The sequence below is a fragment of the Citrus clementina genome, unplaced genomic scaffold, assembly GCF_000493195.1.
Source record: "Citrus clementina cultivar Clemenules unplaced genomic scaffold, Citrus_clementina_v1.0 scaffold_2, whole genome shotgun sequence".
In the NCBI taxonomy this organism is placed as follows: domain Eukaryota; kingdom Viridiplantae; phylum Streptophyta; class Magnoliopsida; order Sapindales; family Rutaceae; genus Citrus; species Citrus x clementina.
In genome coordinates, this window is record NW_006262688.1 from 17,066,023 (window position 1) to 17,084,043 (window position 18,021).

The following is an 18,021-nucleotide window of genomic DNA, read 5'->3' on the forward strand; positions in this document are numbered from 1 at the left end:
TTCAAACCTTTGTTTAGGAGAGAATCAAAGCGACGGGTAAGTTATTCTCCCTATTCTCAACAGATTTCTAATCACTCTATCTAGCTAGGGTTTATATTGGCACGATTCTAGAAGGTTATAGATCTTAATGCATGATTTAGAATATATTTAGGCTTTGCTTAGGGTTTTGATTTATTATGAGTTTAGTTAATCAATCCTTGACGTATCAAGCACAGGATAATTCTGGACAGCATGAGTATCTCGAATTTAAAGCTATATTTTCTAAACGAAGTTTCTTATAAAATTTATATTTCTGGAAACTAGACATGTAGGTGTTCTTGATTAAATTTTTTTCATTAAATTCGACTTCATTTTCAATTTTATACGTATTTTGGAAATAGAAACCACTGCACTGGAAAACTGCGATTCCAGTATTGTGATCAGATTCACAAGACTATTTGTACCACCAAATGAACTCAGAAAACTCTGAAAGTTTATATGTATGTTACAATATGTGTCTAGGATTCCCAGTTTTAATTTCATAATTTTCTGATTAGTATTTTATTTTATAAAAATCACGGAACCCGTTATGTTTAGTTTAGATTATGTGAAAATAGTTTCGAATTTGCTGAGAAGTAAATAGTTTTTAAAATGTTTTTGACATCGGATCCTCTTGTAAATTGTACATGGGGTACTCATGGATGTCCAGAATAGTTCCATAGAATATTATATCATTCTGAGTTTTAGATTAAGAGTTCAAATTCTGAGAATCATGCCAGCAGAGGAAGAGTTGAAGGCAGAGATCTTAAGAGAAGCACATGAATCATCTTACAGTATGCATCCTAGTAGTACTAAGATGTATCGTGATCTAAAGCAAATTTTTTGGTGGAGGAATATGAAGAGAGATATTGCTGCTTTTGTGTCTCGGTGTTTAGTCTGCCAACAACTAAAGATTGAACATCAAACACCAGCAGGAACTTTACAAATGCTTCTTATTCCTCAGTGGAAATGGGAACACATAACAATGGATTTCCTTTTTGGATTACCTCGTTCTAGGAGGGGATGTTATTGCATTTGGGTAATTGTTGATCGATTGACGAAATCAGCTCATTTCTTGGCAAGGAAGAGTACAGACAATGTAGGGCAACTAGCTAAGTTGTTCATTAAGGAGATAGTGAGGCTTCATGGAGTTCCAGTGTCAATAGTGTCTGATAGAGATCCACTGTTCACTTCAAGATTTTGGGCTAGCTTACATAAAGAGTTGGGGACGAAATTGAGATTTAGCACTGCTTTTCATCCACAGACAGATGGACAATCCGAAAGGACTATTCAAACCCTTGAGGATATGCTTCAAGCTTGCGTGCTAGACTTGAGTGGTGGTTGGGAAGAGCACCTAATGTTGATCGAATTTGCTTATAACAATAGCTTCCATTCGAGTATTGGCAAGCCACCATTTGAGGCATTATATGGAAGAAAGTGTAGGTCCCCAATCTGCTGGGATGAAGTTGGTGAAAGAAAACTTTTGGGCCCAGAATTAATACAGATTACTGTTGATAAAATCAAGTTGATTAGAGGACGTCTTCAAACAGCTCAGAGCAGACAGAAGAGTTATGCATATCGTGGTAGACGTGAGTTGGAATTTGAAAAAGGAGATTTTGTTTTCTTGAAAGTATCGCCATGGAAAGGGGTGTTTCGGTTCGGGAAAAAAGCGAAGCTTAGCCCTAGATTTATTGGATCATTTGAGATTTTAGAGAGAATTGGTCCGGTGGCCTATCGCATAGCTTTACCACCAAGTCTGTCTAAGCTTCACAATGTATTTCATGTGTCTGTGTTAAGAAAGTACATTGCAGACCCTTTACATGTGCTAGACTATCAACCGATTCAGATAAATGAAGACATGTCGTATGAGGAACAGCCTATTGAGATTGTCGATCGAAACGAACAAGTATTAAGGAATAGAGTTATTCCCCTAGTGAAGGTACGATGGATGAATCATCCTATTGAGGAAGCCACTTGGGAGCGAGAAGCAGAAATGTTGGAGAAGTATTCTCAACTCTTCCATGCATAAGGTAACCTTTTAATTTCGAGGACGAAATTTTTGTTAGGAGGGGAGAAATTGTAACGCCACAAATTCCCATACATATTAGATTATGGAAATTAGGCTTTCATTGAGAATTATGGGTGGCCTATAACCCTTATTTAGAAAGGGGTACTAATTAAATAAAGGTTATTTATGAGATAATTTTGGAAAAAGGGTTATTTTTTTCTTATTAAATAGGGTTTCTTAAGATCCCCTATAAATGCATAATTTTTCCCCTTCCATAACCCTAAGTTCACAATGTTTATTCTTCTTCTCTGCTGCTCTTTACGCTCCTACCCAAATCTTAGGATTCAAACCTTTGTTTAGGAGAGAATCAAAGCGACGGGTAAGTTATTCTCCCTATTCTCAACAGATTTCTAATCACTCTATCTAGCTAGGGTTTATATTGGCACGATTCTAGAAGGTTATAGATCTTAATGCATGATTTAGAATATATTTAGGCTTTGCTTAGGGTTTTGATTTATTATGAGTTTAGTTAATCAATCCTTGACGTATTAAGCACAGGATAATTCTGGGCAGCATGAGTATCTCGAATTTAAAGCTATATTTTCTGAATGAAGTTTCTTATAAAATTTATATTTCTGGAAACTAGACATGTAGGTGTTCTTGATTAAATTTTTTTCATTAAATTCGACTTCATTTTCAATTTTATACGTATTTTGGAAATAGAAACCACTGCACTGGAAAACTGCGATTCCAGTATTGTGATCAGATTCACAAGACTATTTGTACCACCAAATGAACTCAGAAAACTCTGAAAGTTTATATGTATGTTACAATATGTGTCTAGGATTCCCAGTTTTAATTTCATAATTTTCTGATTAGTATTTTATTTTATAAAAATCACGGAACCCGTTATGTTTAGTTTAGATTATGTGAAAATAGTTTCGAATTTGCTGAGAAGTAAATAGTTTTTAAAATGTTTTTGACATCGGATCCTCTTGTAAATTGTACATGGGGTACTCATGGATGTCCAGAATAGTTCCATAGAATATTATATCATTCTGAGTTTTAGATTAAGAGTTCAAATTCTGAGAATCATGCCAGCAGAGGAAGAGTTGAAGGCAGAGATCTTAAGAGAAGCACATGAATCATCTTACAGTATGCATCCTAGTAGTACTAAGATGTATCGTGATCTAAAGCAAATTTTTTGGTGGAGGAATATGAAGAGAGATATTGCTGCTTTTGTGTCTCGGTGTTTAGTCTGCCAACAACTAAAGATTGAACATCAAACACCAGCAGGAACTTTACAAATGCTTCTTATTCCTCAGTGGAAATGGGAACACATAACAATGGATTTCCTTTTTGGATTACCTCGTTCTAGGAGGGGATGTTATTGCATTTGGGTAATTGTTGATCGATTGACGAAATCAGCTCATTTCTTGGCAAGGAAGAGTACAGACAATGTAGGGCAACTAGCTAAGTTGTTCATTAAGGAGATAGTGAGGCTTCATGGAGTTCCAGTGTCAATAGTGTCTGATAGAGATCCACTGTTCACTTCAAGATTTTGGGCTAGCTTACATAAAGAGTTGGGGACGAAATTGAGATTTAGCACTGCTTTTCATCCACAGATAGATGGACAATCCGAAAGGACTATTCAAACCCTTGAGGATATGCTTCAAGCTTGCGTGCTAGACTTGAGTGGTGGTTGGGAAGAGCACCTAATGTTGATCGAATTTTCTTATAACAATAGCTTCCATTCGAGTATTGGCAAGCCACCATTTGAGGCATTATATGGAAGAAAGTGTAGGTCCCCAATCTGCTGGGATGAAGTTGGTGAAAGAAAACTTTTGGGCCCAGAATTAATACAGATTACTGTTGATAAAATCAAGTTGATTAGAGGACGTCTTCAAACAGCTCAGAGCAGACAGAAGAGATATGCAGATCGTGGTAGACGTGAGTTGGAATTTGGAAAATGAGATTTTGTTTTCTTGAAAGTATCGCCATGGAAAAGGGTGTTTCGGTTCGGGAAGAAAGGGAAGCTTAGCCTTAGATTTATTGGATCATTTGAGATTTTAGAGAGAATTGGTCCGGTGGCCTATCGCATAGCTTTACCACCAAGTCTGTCTAAGCTTCACAATGTATTTCATGTGTCTGTGTTAAGAAAGTACATTACAGACCCTTTACACGTGCTACATTATCAACCGATTCAGATAAATGAAGACATGTCGTATGAGGAACAGCCTATTGAGATTGTCGATCGAAACGAACAAGTATTAAGGAATAGAGTTATTGCCCTAGTGAAGGTACGATGGATGAATCATTCTATTGAGGAAGCCACTTGGGAGCGAGAAGCAGAAATGTTGGAGAAGTATCCTCAACTCTTCCATGCATAAGGTAACCTTTTAATTTCGAGGACGAAATTTTTGTTAGGAGGGGAGAAATTGTAACACCACAAATTCCCATACATATTAGATTATGGAAATTAGGCTTTCATTGAGAATTATGGGTGGCCTATAACCCTTATTTAGAAAGGGGTACTAATTAAATAAAGGTTATTTATGAGATAATTTTGGAAAAAGGGTTATTTTTTTCTTATTAAATAGGGTTTCTTAAGATCCCCTATAAATGCATACTTTTTCCCCTTCCATAACCCTAAGTTCACAACGTTTATTCTTCTTCTCTGCTGCTCTTTACGCTCCTACCCAAATCTTAGGATTCAAACCTTTGTTTAGGAGAGAATCAAAGCGACGGGTAAGTTATTCTCCCTATTCTCAACAGATTTCTAATCACTCTATCTAGCTAGGGTTTATATTGGCACGATTCTAGAAGGTTATAGATCTTAATGCATGATTTAGAATATATTTAGGCTTTCCATAGGGTTTTGATTTATTATGAGTTTAGTTAATCAATCCTTGACGTATTAAGCACAGGATAATTCTGGACAGCATGAGTATCTTGAATTTAAAGCTATATTTTCTGAATGAAGTTTCTTATAAAATTTATATTTCTGGAAACTAGACATGTAGGTGTTCTTGATTAAATTTTTTTCATTAAATTCGACTTCGTTTTCAATTTTATACTTGTTTTGGAAATATAAACCACTGCACTGGAAAACTACGATTCTAGTATTGTGATCAGATTCACAAGACTATTTGTACCACCAAATGAACTCGGAAAACTCTGAAAGTTTATATGTATGTTACAATATGTGTCTAGGATTCCCAGTTTTAATTTCATAATTTTCTGATTAGTATTTTATTTTATAAAAAGCACGGAACCCGTTATGTTTAGTTTAGATTATGTGAAAACAGTTTCGAATTTGCTGAGAAGTAAATAGTTTTTAAAATGTTTTTGACATCGGATCCTCTTGTAAATTGTACATGGGGTACTCATGGATGTCCAAAATAGTTCCATAGAATATTATATCATTCTGAGTTTTAGATTAAGAGTTCAAATTCTGAGAATCAAACCTGTACGGGTATGAATTAGAAAATCAGATTCTTAGAATAAGTTATTGATTGTCATATCTTGTATTTGTTTAAGGTATTGAAGGTGATTGAGGCTCTTAGAAGCTTAGAGGTGTGTTTATTCATTCATTTGTCGAGGTAAGTAATTTCATTCCTAGTATACTAGATATGTATAAGTATTTTGAGTATAAATGTTTTTATACTACTTAAAGGATTAATTGATTTTGATAATAAAATTAGTTTTATGTAAATGTTTTTAAGTTAAATTCTTTTGACAAAGTATTTTATAAATGCTTTTTAATATCTAAATGATTTTATGACATGACAACCTTTTATGATTTTATCTTTAAAATGTATGCAAGCCTAAATTATTGTTATGGACTTTTATAAATCTGATATGAATGTTTTGTACCCATGTATGATTTCGATTATTGATGATTGTATGAGATTCCTAATGTTTTGGCTCATTGTCCATAGTTATTCTGATTCTGATTCTGATCATAATAGACGATATATCTGTCTGGACCAGTACTGGGTTTCTGTTCTGAGTGTGCACACGATATTCTGATTCTATTACTGGCCGGGTCACCGGGACTATAAGTGACACTATGTGACAAGAGCTAACCTTTTGTTTTCTGTATATGTATTATATGATTTGCTTTATAAGTAAATATGCTTTTGAATATTCTGAATTATTAAGAATTTATGTTATGTTATCGTGATATATCGTTTTATGAAATTTATGGATTATGATATATGTTTTAAACAAAAGAAGGCTTGCAATATTTTTTTTGTATCGATAGGCCTAGTATGTTAGAAATAGGTTTACTTACCGAGTTGACGGCTCACCCCTCGTCATTACTTTTTGCAAATTAAGTTTCTTTGAGAGGGGCGCTTAGCTTTGGAGTTAGTAATTTTCTATTTCCGTTGCTATTTGAATAAGAGGAGGAATAGACTTGTGTTTCTATTTAGTTACTTCTATTATGAACGTGTAATTTGGAGTTTGAGACTTTTGTTATTATTTTTATGTCCTCGGGAGAGATTAATTAGTATTAGACATTTGAATTTGTGGATTTATTTGAATAAGAATAGGAGGTATTTCAGTTTGAAACTTATGAGTATAGATTATGATTTGTGAGTAACCTCCTTCTTCATGTGCTCCACACGTGTTAGATTTGGGGTGTTACAATTGTGGTATCAGAGCGGCTCCGCGTGTCCTCTTGAGCGATGGTGGGGTAAACCTCAGCGAGGACGCTGAGTCCCCAAGGGGGGGTGTATGTAACACCCTAGGCGAATCCCATATCGGCAAAGCACGGGAGAGATGTTGGGTTTATAAGGGGTGATCCACACCTTAATTGGCAAGACGCGTTTTGGGGTGTATGGGCGCCCCAAGAACAAATCCGTGCGGGCCTTGTTAAGGCCCAAAGCGGACAATATCTTGCCAGGTCTGGGTTGGGTCATGACATAGCTTTTAACATCATGAAGGAATTTCTTTTTCTCTTGAAATTTAAGCTCAGGGGGTAGCAACCCACTGACTAGATAATTAGCAAAGTCTGCATACCAAGGTGATTCTGACTGCTGCAACATCTGTGCTTGCTATACTGCCATCAGCTGTTCATCAGGAAAAGTTTCAGTGATGCTCTTCCTTTTTATCTACTAGTGTCTGCTTCCAACCGTGACAAATGATCTGCCACTTGATTCTCAGTCCCCTTTCTATCTTTAATTTCCAGATCAAATTCTTGAAGCAATAAGATCCATCTGATTAGTCTTTGTTTGGTATTTTTTTTTTAAATTAAGTATTTGATGGCTGCATGGTCTGTGTAAACAGTTACTTTAGTGCCTACCAGGTAAGCTCTGAATTTGTCAAAAGCAAAAACTACTACTAACAGCTCTTTCTCTGTAGTGGTGTAATTGACCTGTGTTAGAGTGAAAGTTTTGCTTGCATAGTATATGGAATGAAAAACCTTATTCTTCTTTTGCCCTGACATAGCTCCCATAGAATGATCACTAGCGTCACACATTAATTCAAATGGTAAATTCCAATCTGGAGATATAACTACTGGAGCAGTAATGAGGGCTTTCTTTAATTCTTCGAATGCTTGAAGGCATTCTTTGTTAAAGTGAAATGGTTTGTCATGCTCCAGCAATGAACACAGAGGCTTTGCTACTTTGGAAAAATCCTTAATGAATCTTCTGTAGAAACCAGCATGACCCAGAAAACTCCTAATCCCCTTTACTGAATTTGGGGGTGGCAGTTTATCGATTACCTCTATCTTGGCCTTGTCTACCTCAATACCATTCTTGGATATCTTGTGACCCAATACTATTCCCTCTTGCACCATGAAATGGCACTTCTTCCAATTAAGTACTAAATTGGTCATCTCACATCTTTTAAGAACTTTTTCCAAGTTATGTAAACAATTGTTGTATGTTTCTCCAAAAATTGAGAAATCATCCATGAAAACTTCCAAAGTCTGCTCTACCATGTTAGAAAATATAGACATCATGCATATCTGAAAAGTAGCTGGAGCATTGCATAACCCAAAAGGCATTCTTCTGAAGGCAAATGTTCCATAAGGACAGTTGAATGTAGTCTTCTCTTGATCCTCTGGTGCTATAGCAATCTGGTTGTAGCCTGAGTACCCATCTAAGAAACAATAGTATTGTTTTCCAGCAAGCCTGTCCAGCATCTGATCGATGAATGGAAGTGGGAAGTGGTCTTTCCTTATGGCTTTGTTGAGCTTTCTGTAACCCATACACATTCTCCATCTAATTACTATTCTTGTAGGAATAAGTTCATTTTTTTCATTAGCCATTACTGTTATCCCTCCTTTCTTTGGAACGCACTGAACTAGGCTTACCCATGAACTGTCTCATATTGGGTATATGATTCCAGCATCTAACCATTTGATGATTTCTTTCTTCACTACTTCTTTCATAATAGGATTCAACCTTCTCTGATGCTCCACCGAGTTGCTGGAACAGTCTTCTAAAAGGATCTTATGCATACATATTGATGGGCTGATACCCTTTGTATCTGCCATGGTCCATCAAATTGCTCTTCTGTATTTTCCCAGCAAATCCACTAAGCTTTGTTCTTGACATGCATCCAAAGTAGACGAAATGATTACAGGGAGTGTGTTGTTTTGACCTAGATAAGCATACTTTAAATGTGAAGGTAACAATTTTAATTCAAGACTAGGGGGTGATTCAATAGATGGTAAAATTGGTTTTACTTCCCTGTCTAAAAGATTCATGTGTTCAATGACTCTGGTGTGCCTGTTAGATTGTTGTTTGTCCATCCAATTTGTTTGAATTGCTGCAACATCTTCCTCTTCACCTTCCTCAAAGGTGATGACTTTGTTAAGTACATTACTGCAGCATTTGTCTATTCTGTCTGCTACAACAAGATCCACTACACTTAAGAAATTGCAATCTTCTATTTCATCAGGGTTTCACATAGCCTCTAGTACATTAAATGTGACTTGCTGATCATTCACTCTCATGGTCAACTGTCCTTTCTGCACATCTATTAGAGTTTTTGTAGTTGCTAGAAAAGGTCTGCCTAGTATAATGGGTACCTCTTTGTCAGCTTCAAAGTCCAGCACGATGAAATCCACTGGAAAAATGAATTTGTCAACCTTCACCAGTACATCCTCTATCTTTCCTTCAAGATATGCGTGAGATCTGTCAGCCAGTTGCAGAGTGACAGTTGTTGGTCTGCACTCCCCCACTCCAAGCTGCTTAAACACATATAATGGCATCAATTTAACACTAGCTCCCAGATCACAAAGTGCTCTACCAGCGTACCTATTTCCTATAGAGCAGGGTATTGTAAAACTCCCTGGATCTTTCAATTTTATGGGAATTTTATTTTGAAGCATATGGCTGCTTTCCTATGTTAGAGCAACAGTTTCAAATTCTCCCAGCCTTTTCTTTCGTGCCAAGATATCTTTTAGAAATTTCACATAATTTGGCATTTGCTCCAAAGCTTCCATAAAAGGTATGTTTATGTGCAATTGCTTCAGTACTTCCAGAAATTTACTGAACTGTTTGTCTTGTTTTTGCTTCTGGGACCTTTGAGGCAAGGGTGGTGGATGTTTAAACTGCTGGTTAGATTCAGGAGTTACCCACATTCTGTTTGTCTAAGTTGGTGCAGGTTGGTGTTGTAACTTCTTTTTCAGCAAGATCTGGTTGAATTTCTTTTACAGTTGCTGTAGCTGATTCACTGGCATCAGAGTCTTGCTGTGGAGTCTGCCGTAGCAAGCTTCCCTTTTGAGTTGGTTTTTAGGCTGAATTGCATTCCATACCATTTTTGGTTACTTCAACTGGGGTATCAACATGTTTTCCAGATCTCAGACTAATCACTTTGCAGTGTTCTTTGCTCTCTCTCCTAAGATCTTCTGTGTTGCTAGGTAAGCTTCCTTGAGTTCTGCTGCTCATTGCTGTAGCTAATTGTCCCATTTGATTTTTAAGGTTCCTCAAGGACACAGCTTGACTCTGCACAATTGCTTCATTCTTTGCAATGTACTCCTTGATTAATACTTCCAATGAAGTGATTGGATCCTGGCTGATATGCTTTTGCCCTTGACTCTATTGATGAAAACCAGGTAGTTGTGGTTGTGTGTTTCTACTTAGTCCATTCAATGCTGGAGCATTTCGATTCTGATTGCTCCATGAGAAATTTGGGTGTTGTTTCCAGCCTGGGTTGTAAGTATTCGAATATGGGTTGTTCTGAGGTTGTCGATTGAAGTTACCCACATAATTTACTGATGCTGGATTTTTAGGGCAATTATCAAAATCATGATCTTCCCCACAGTAGACACAAGAAAGTTCCGTAACTTGCGTTACTGTTGCTGGAGCAGCTGCCATGGCTTTTACCATGTTAGTCAATGAAGTTACTTGAGCTGATAAGGCTATAATTGCATCAATGTTGTGTACTCCTGCTGATCCTTTGGCTACTGGTTGCCTAGCTGAAGGCCATTGGTAATTATTATTGGCAATTCTCTCCAGAATTTCATAAGCTTCAGTGTAGGATTTGGATAACAAAACCCCATTTGCTGAAGCATCCACCATTAACCTTGTGCTCGGGTTTAACCCATTGTAGAAAGTTTCCAGTAATCTTGAAGGCAGCACTTACTTCCAAGAATAATTTAAGATGGAGATGAGGATCTTCATTTGGCAATCCATTGAATTGCCCAACTGTTTACAATATTTGAAACATCACTGGTTTTAACTCAAAGTTAGCAGCATCTACTTCAGGTCTGATGATACCAGGACGGACAACTTGAGGAGTTAGCACGGCATAATCTCGTATAGATCTGTCTCTGTCATTAGCCATGTAAATAATATTGTTGTTGCCTGGCTGTCTCCTGTTAGCATGTTCATTCTTCTCTTCTTGAATGTTGGCTGGTTGTAAAGGCTCGTTAGGATTCAAATTTCCCTCAACTTGCAAATTATTCATGTCTGAAACAGTTTTTGAATTTCTTTGTTCTCTTCGCAATCTCCTGATAGTCCGTTCAATCTCAGGATCGAATTGGAATATCACAGATCCGTCCTTGTGCGTGCACGTATTGATCTGCCAATCAATGAAATGAATCAAATTTAGTTTTAGTGCTATCACGATTTACTTTGCACTTTAGAAATAAACAATCAATCCTCGGCAACGGCGCCAAAAACTTGTTGGTTGATTTATATAATCAATTATTATCAATGCCAAAGTGCAAGTATACACAACAAGTAATAAAGTAATGAGTATTCAAGATCGTCTCCACAGGGATTGAAGTTACTCAAAGCATCAAAGCAATCACAATAATGCGACTAGCTAAAGATCAAAACAAACATTTGTCAAATTGTTCTCCCGTAACCAATAATTATGAGGGATAAAAATAACTAATACTCCTACGAAATAAACTAAATTAATTGTGTTTAATATTCAATTGAGAATGTAGTAGTTGAATGACCAAACTTTCCTAATGGGGTGACTGTTGATTACCGATTTAGCACCAGTTGTTGTGGTAAGTGTTGTAGCACTGGGTAGAACAAATTTGCTTCCGCAGCTACCGCATGTTGGAAATCTCATACCTGTAAATCTATTAACAATGACCAGTTGCTCATAAATTTAATGGATGGCTTTAAGACCTTTACTCTCTCTACCCTACAAGGTGAACACCTATATCTAGGATTTCACAAATCTTAATTCAAGTATTGCCCTTATGGGATTTAGGACGACCTAATCCAGGAAACTCAACTTAAGAACAAGTAATACTTCAATAATATCCGCCAAGACGTGCCCTTTTGCTACTCTATCTTAACTGAAATCATTAAATGGGTGGTCAACCGAAATAACAATTATGATCGTAAAAACTATTAGAGTATAATGCTACCACATTATCACAGCAACATATAAGAACAATCAAGAATCCATTGGATTATTTGTCACTCAACTACACTTAAATTTAAGTCATATTCTGAATGAGGAAAACAAACATAAATATACTGATCACATAATACATCCAATCAATCAAAGAAAGAAAGATAATATGAAGTGAGCACGATAGAAATCCAAGGCCCCTTCTCGTGTTGTCAACGATGCTGAACACCACCCTCCAATCTTCTTCTTCTTCTCCCTTCTAATTGTTCTTGGATGATAAAATAATCTTCTCCCCGTCGTGGCTGCTATGTGGTGCGTGCTTCCTTTTATATCACAAATTAGGTTAAAAACCAAAACCTATGAGCGTGCATGTGTTTAAATTAGGAAACATGCAGATCGTGAGTTAATTGCTGACCGTGCCTATATTCTCTCCCGCGTTACTCCTAATTTGCTATAGCACAGGTTGCTCTAACATCCACAATAACCCTTGTATTAATTCCAATTGCACTTTCTGTCTGTTGTGACTATCTTCTTTCCTCCCCTTGTCCATCTGCTGTCTCTGCATTCTCTCATGAATTTAAAACCTGTTTTTAGCACAAATTACTATGACAAAAGCAAAACTTGTTACATCTTAACTAAACTGAATGTTTATGCACAAAGTCACCCAAATGTAATCAAAACACATTATTTACTCTCTCAATGACCTTTATTCAAGTCTAGAACAGATGTAATAACTCTCATTTCCTAGAGTTATCAGATACTAGGAGGTAAGTAAACTAGATTTCCAAACAAATTACAATAAACAATATATATGTTTGACTTGTGTGAAAAGCCTATTTTGATATGTACGAATTTGGATTTATATGTCTCTGCTCATGTGGTGTGTTGTTATGTATTGGGTGTGATTATGTACATGGGCATATGTATGTGTGATGGTTCATTGGCATGAGCACGAAAATGCATTGAGTTTTCTATGAAAGAGAAAGTGGATTTTTGCAAACGAAATTTCTGTTTTATGAGATTTTGCATTGGGGGCCACCTCTTGAAGTTGTATGGGGGCCACCTCTTGAGACTATGCGGGGGCCACCTCTTGAAGGCCAGAGCGCCATAAAGTACCACATATGGTGCAAAGTGCCACGCACAGCACAAAGTGCCACATTGCAGGATACGTATTTTATTGAAAGAAAATGAGAAAGTTTGAAAGCGACAGAAAGAGATTTTGATGAATGTATTTACAGTATTTCCAAAGATCATGTCATATCATCCACTGCATTATGTATAAGTATGTATGTATTTCCCTACAAGAAAACCTAGTTTGCTTACTAGGTTTTGTACTCATTATAGTTTATTACGATTCAGTTTCCAGAAGTCAGGATTGATTCGTGAGGAGTGAGAAGATGGATTTGAATTAAGGATGGTAGATGGTTTCGTTAAAATTTTAAGTTATTCTGCTGGCTTTTGTATTTGAGGCTCGAATTTTATCAGTTGTAAAGAGTTATCTAAATTTATATGTGAGTTGTGGACATATTTGCCCTTGGATTTCGGACTAGGGCATTACAGTATTGATGGCTAAAAGAAGGGGGAAAGGGTCCCATGAAGTCGATACCCCATACGTTAAAAATCTCAACCACTAAAATTAGATTTAGTGGCATCATGTTCCTTCGTGTAATGTTCCCCATTTGTTGACACCTATCACATGAAGAACAGAAAGTATAAGCGTCTCGAAATATAGTTGGCCAATAGAAACCACATTGTAAAACTTTAGTAGCCGTTTTCTTAGCACTGAAATGGCCTCTTCAAGCTTGTTCATGGCAGAATGAAAGGATATTCTGAATTTCACTTTCTGGGACACATCGTCTAACAATTTGATCTGCATAATACTTGAAAAAATACGGGTCATCCCAAAAGAAATTCTTTATTTCTGCAAAAAATTTGGCTTTGTCTTACTTGGTCCAATGCTCTGGAAGTTGACCTGTAACAAGATAATTCATGATATCAGCATACCACGGTAATACTTCCACACTCATTAATTATTCATCTAGAAATGACTCATTAAATGTTAATAGTTCTGTAATTGTGTCAAAATGGAAATGAGAGAGATGATCAGCCACAACATTCTTTGTGCCTTTCTTATCTTTAAATTCCAAGTCGAATTCCTGCAAAAGTAACACCTAACGAATTAGTCTAGCTTTTGCATCTTTTTTTATTAGAAGATATTTAAGAGCAGCATGATCTGTGAATACAATTATTTTACAACCAATGAGATAAGATCGAAATTTCTCTAATGCAAACACTACTGCTAGCATTTCTTTTTTAGTAGTTGAATAGTTCAACTGTGCATCATTCAATGTTATACTAGCATAGTAAATAACCTGAGGAATTCGATGAACTCTTTGTCCTAATACTAATCCTACTACATAATTAGATGCATCACACATGAGCTCGAATGGTAAGCTCCAGTTTGGGGGCTGAATGATGGATGATGATGTTAACAATTACTTGAATTTTTCAAATGACACAAGACATGAATCATTAAAGATAAAAGATACATCCTTAACAAGTAGATTGCATAAGGGTCTAGAAACTTTGCTAAAATCTTTAATGAAACGTCTATAAAAACCAGCATACCCAAGGAAAGATCTTACTTCTCTGATTGTTTTAGGTGGAGGAAGATTATAAATGAGATCCACCTTTACTTTGTTAACCTCAATATCTTTGCTCGAAATAATGTGACCGAGAACAATACCTTGTTTTACCATAAAATGACACTTTTCCCAATTTAAGACTAAGTTCTTCTCGATATATCTCTGCAGAACTAGTGTTAGATGATGTAAACATTGATCAAATGAATCACCAAAAACAGAAAAGTCATCCATAAAGAATTCAAGGAATCATTCAACCATATCAGAAAAAATGCTCAACATGCATCGTTGAAATGTAGCAGGTGCATTATATAATCCAAATGGCATCCTCCTATATGCAAAATTGCCAAAAGGGCAAGTGAAAATGATTTTCTCTTGATCTTTTGGTGCTATGGGAATCTGATTATATCCTGAGTAACCATCTAGAAAGTAATAAAATTCATGGCCTGCTAATCTATCAAGCATTTGATCGATAAATGGTAAAGGAAAATGGTCTTTACGTGTGACAAAATTTAACTTTCTATAATCAATGCATACATGCCATACTATAGTCACTATAGTGGGTATAAATTCATTATTGGCATTCGTAACTACTGTGACTCCTGATTTTTTTGGGACAACTTGTACAGGACTGACCCATGAAGTATAAGAAATTGGTTAAATGATACATGCATCTAATAGCTTAAAGACTTCAGTTCTAACAACTTCTTTTATGTTAGGATTTAACCGACGTTGCATTTCCCTAGTAGGTTTAGTATTTTCATCAAAGTGAATGTAATGCATGTAGTCTACTGGGTTTATACCTTTGATGTCTGCTATGGTCCATCTTAATGCTCCTTTGTGCTCTTTTAAAACATCCAACAACTTACCTTTTTGTTCGTCATTTAGGGATGATGAGATGATTACCGGCAGAGTACTTTCTTCTCCCAAAAATGCATATTTCAATGTATTAGGTAATGGTTTGAGCTCGAGTTTCGGTGGTGACTCTGATGATGGGACGAGTTTCTTCTCAGATGGTGCTAGTTGTTCAACTCTTGTCTTCTATTTATTAGTGTCCATGGATGGTGTTGAGTCAAGTAGGGCGTTGACCTCATTAACTGATCTGTCAATATCAAAATCAAAAGCAAAGTGAGTTAAATATCAAAAGCAAAGTGAGTTAAACATGTTTGTAAAGGGTCATCATTAAGGTTTGAAAGAAAAGTGTCATCAACTAATGCTTCAATTAAATCCACATCAACAATTCCATCATCTGCATTATGAGGTTATTTGACAATGTTGAAGATGTTCAGCTCCATAGTCATGTTGCCGAAGGACAACTGCATATTTTCAGTCCTACCTTGAATGTGAGCATTTGATGTTGCCAAGAAAGGTCGGCCTAGGATAATAGGGATGTGCTTCCTTGAATCCTGGATTGGTTGAGTGTCAATTACAATGAAATCAATGGGAAAATAAAACTTGTCTACCTGGATAAGCACGTCCTCCACAATACCACGAGGTATTTTCGTGGACCAATCTGCAAGTTGTAACACCACTGGAGTTGGGTGTAACTCTCCCAATCCAAATTTCACAAATACTTAATAAGGCAATAGATTTACACTAGCTCCTAAATCCAACAAAGCATTCTCAATTGTGTGGTTCCCTATGCTACATGAGATAGTGGGGGAACCTGGGTCTTTGTATTTTAGAGAAATTTTGTGTTGGAGTATAAAATTAACATTTTCTGTTAAAAATGCCTTCTTTTAAACATGAATATTTCTCTTTTTAGTACAAAGGTCTTTAAGAAACTTGGCATAAGATGGAACTTGCTTTATAGCATCAAGTAAAGAGATGTTAATACTTACCTATTTGAAGATTTCAAGAATCTCACATGTGGACTTTCCTTTCTTTCCTTTAGCTAACCTCTGAGGAAATGGAGCTTTGGGAACATATTCTCGTGGGTTGGTTTCTTCTTTCTCCTCCGGTGATGAGTCCTCAGGATTTACAGGTACAATTTGATTTTCTTTTGTCACTGGCATTTTCACTTTGTTGTCGACATCTTTTCCTTTTCGCAAGGTCATGACTGTTTTGACCTCTTCATGCAGTTGTGGTGAACTGGTACTTGCTTCATGTACTCCTTTAGGATTAGGTACTGGTTGACTTGAAAATTTACCTTTCTCAACAGTCATTGCCAAGGTCAGAACTGAAGAAGCAAGTTGTCCCACCATCTTCTCGAGGCTTGAAACTGATTGGGCTTGTGAGTTGAAGCCTGCTCTCATCTCATTTCGTAGTCCATCAATGGTGCGATTTTGTTGCTCAATCGTAGAGTGAGTAACATTCTTGAAATTATGGAATGCATCCTCCCATGGTCTGGGTTGAGAGTAGTTCTGGTTCTAATTGTATAGTCTAAATGGTGGCTGAGAGGCTTGAGGAATTTGAGGAATTAGTTGCATTGGTGGAGCTGGAGCTATTGGTCCATTCTGTTGGAATCCTTGAGACCATGAAAAATTTGGGTGGTCTCTCCATCCAGGGTTATATGTGTTGGGGTATGGGTTGTAATTTGATGGTTTTCTCATTACACCTATGACATTGGCTTGATCTGGATATGAGTCATAGTCATGTGGTTCTATTGATTTAGCAATCGTTAATGATGCTATTTGTCGAGAAAGACCTTCAACCATCTCCTTGACTTATTTGATTCCCGAAGTTAACTCACCAATGTGAACCTCATTTACTTCCTTAATTCTTTAAGTATTCCTGAGTGATCGACTCCATTGTTGGGAATTATCTACTTGTCGCTGGAAGAATTTCCAAATTTCTGATGCACTTTTTGACATTAGCTCTCCTCCACTTGTTACCATTAGTCATTCTTGCACATTCGGCAATAATCCCTCCAAAAAGTATTGACATTGGTGCCATTTCTCGTACCCATGATGTGGACACTTCAAGAGTAGCCCATTGAATCGCTCCCATGTTTCGAAAAACTGCTCGTCTTCTCTCTGGGTAAACTCTGAAATTTCCCTGTGAATAGCATCAGTTTTATGCACTGGGAAATATTTATTCAAAAATTTAGTTACCATTTGTTCCCATAATGTGATGCTATTGCAGGTAATGTATTAAGCCATGAACGAATTCTATCCTTTAAGGAAAATGGGAATAAGCTGAGTTTAACATCATCGTCTGAAAAATTCTCGTATTTAAAAGTTTGACAAATAGCATGAAAATCATTCAGATAATTATATGGGTCCTCATTTTCTAACCCATAGAATGTTGGGAGACAATTTAGCATACTAGGTTTTAGTTCAAAACTCCTAACAGCTATATTTGGGTATCTTATGCATGATGTGATCAAATTAGCTAAGGGACTAAAGTAGTCCTTAAATGGCCTCTCACGTGGTGTTTGTTGTTGTTGCAAATCCATTTTAGTTTTAACGTGTTTGTGTATGCGCAGTGTTTTCTCAAGTTCAAAATCTATAGGCTCAAGATTAAGTAATAATGACCTTCGACCATGCATGCAATGAATACAAAAAAAAATGAGAA

The 18,021-nt window shown here is 36.5% G+C and overlaps 1 non-coding gene across 1 annotated transcript; it reads left to right on the forward strand.

Annotated features, from left to right (window-relative positions):
• The first annotated feature begins 17,406 nt into the window (after window positions 1–17,406).
• On the forward strand, window positions 17,407–17,510 carry LOC112101272. The gene has a single exon (XR_002907399.1). It is a non-coding gene; the product is annotated as a small nucleolar RNA R71 (small nucleolar RNA).
• The last annotated feature ends 511 nt before the right edge of the window (window positions 17,511–18,021 follow it).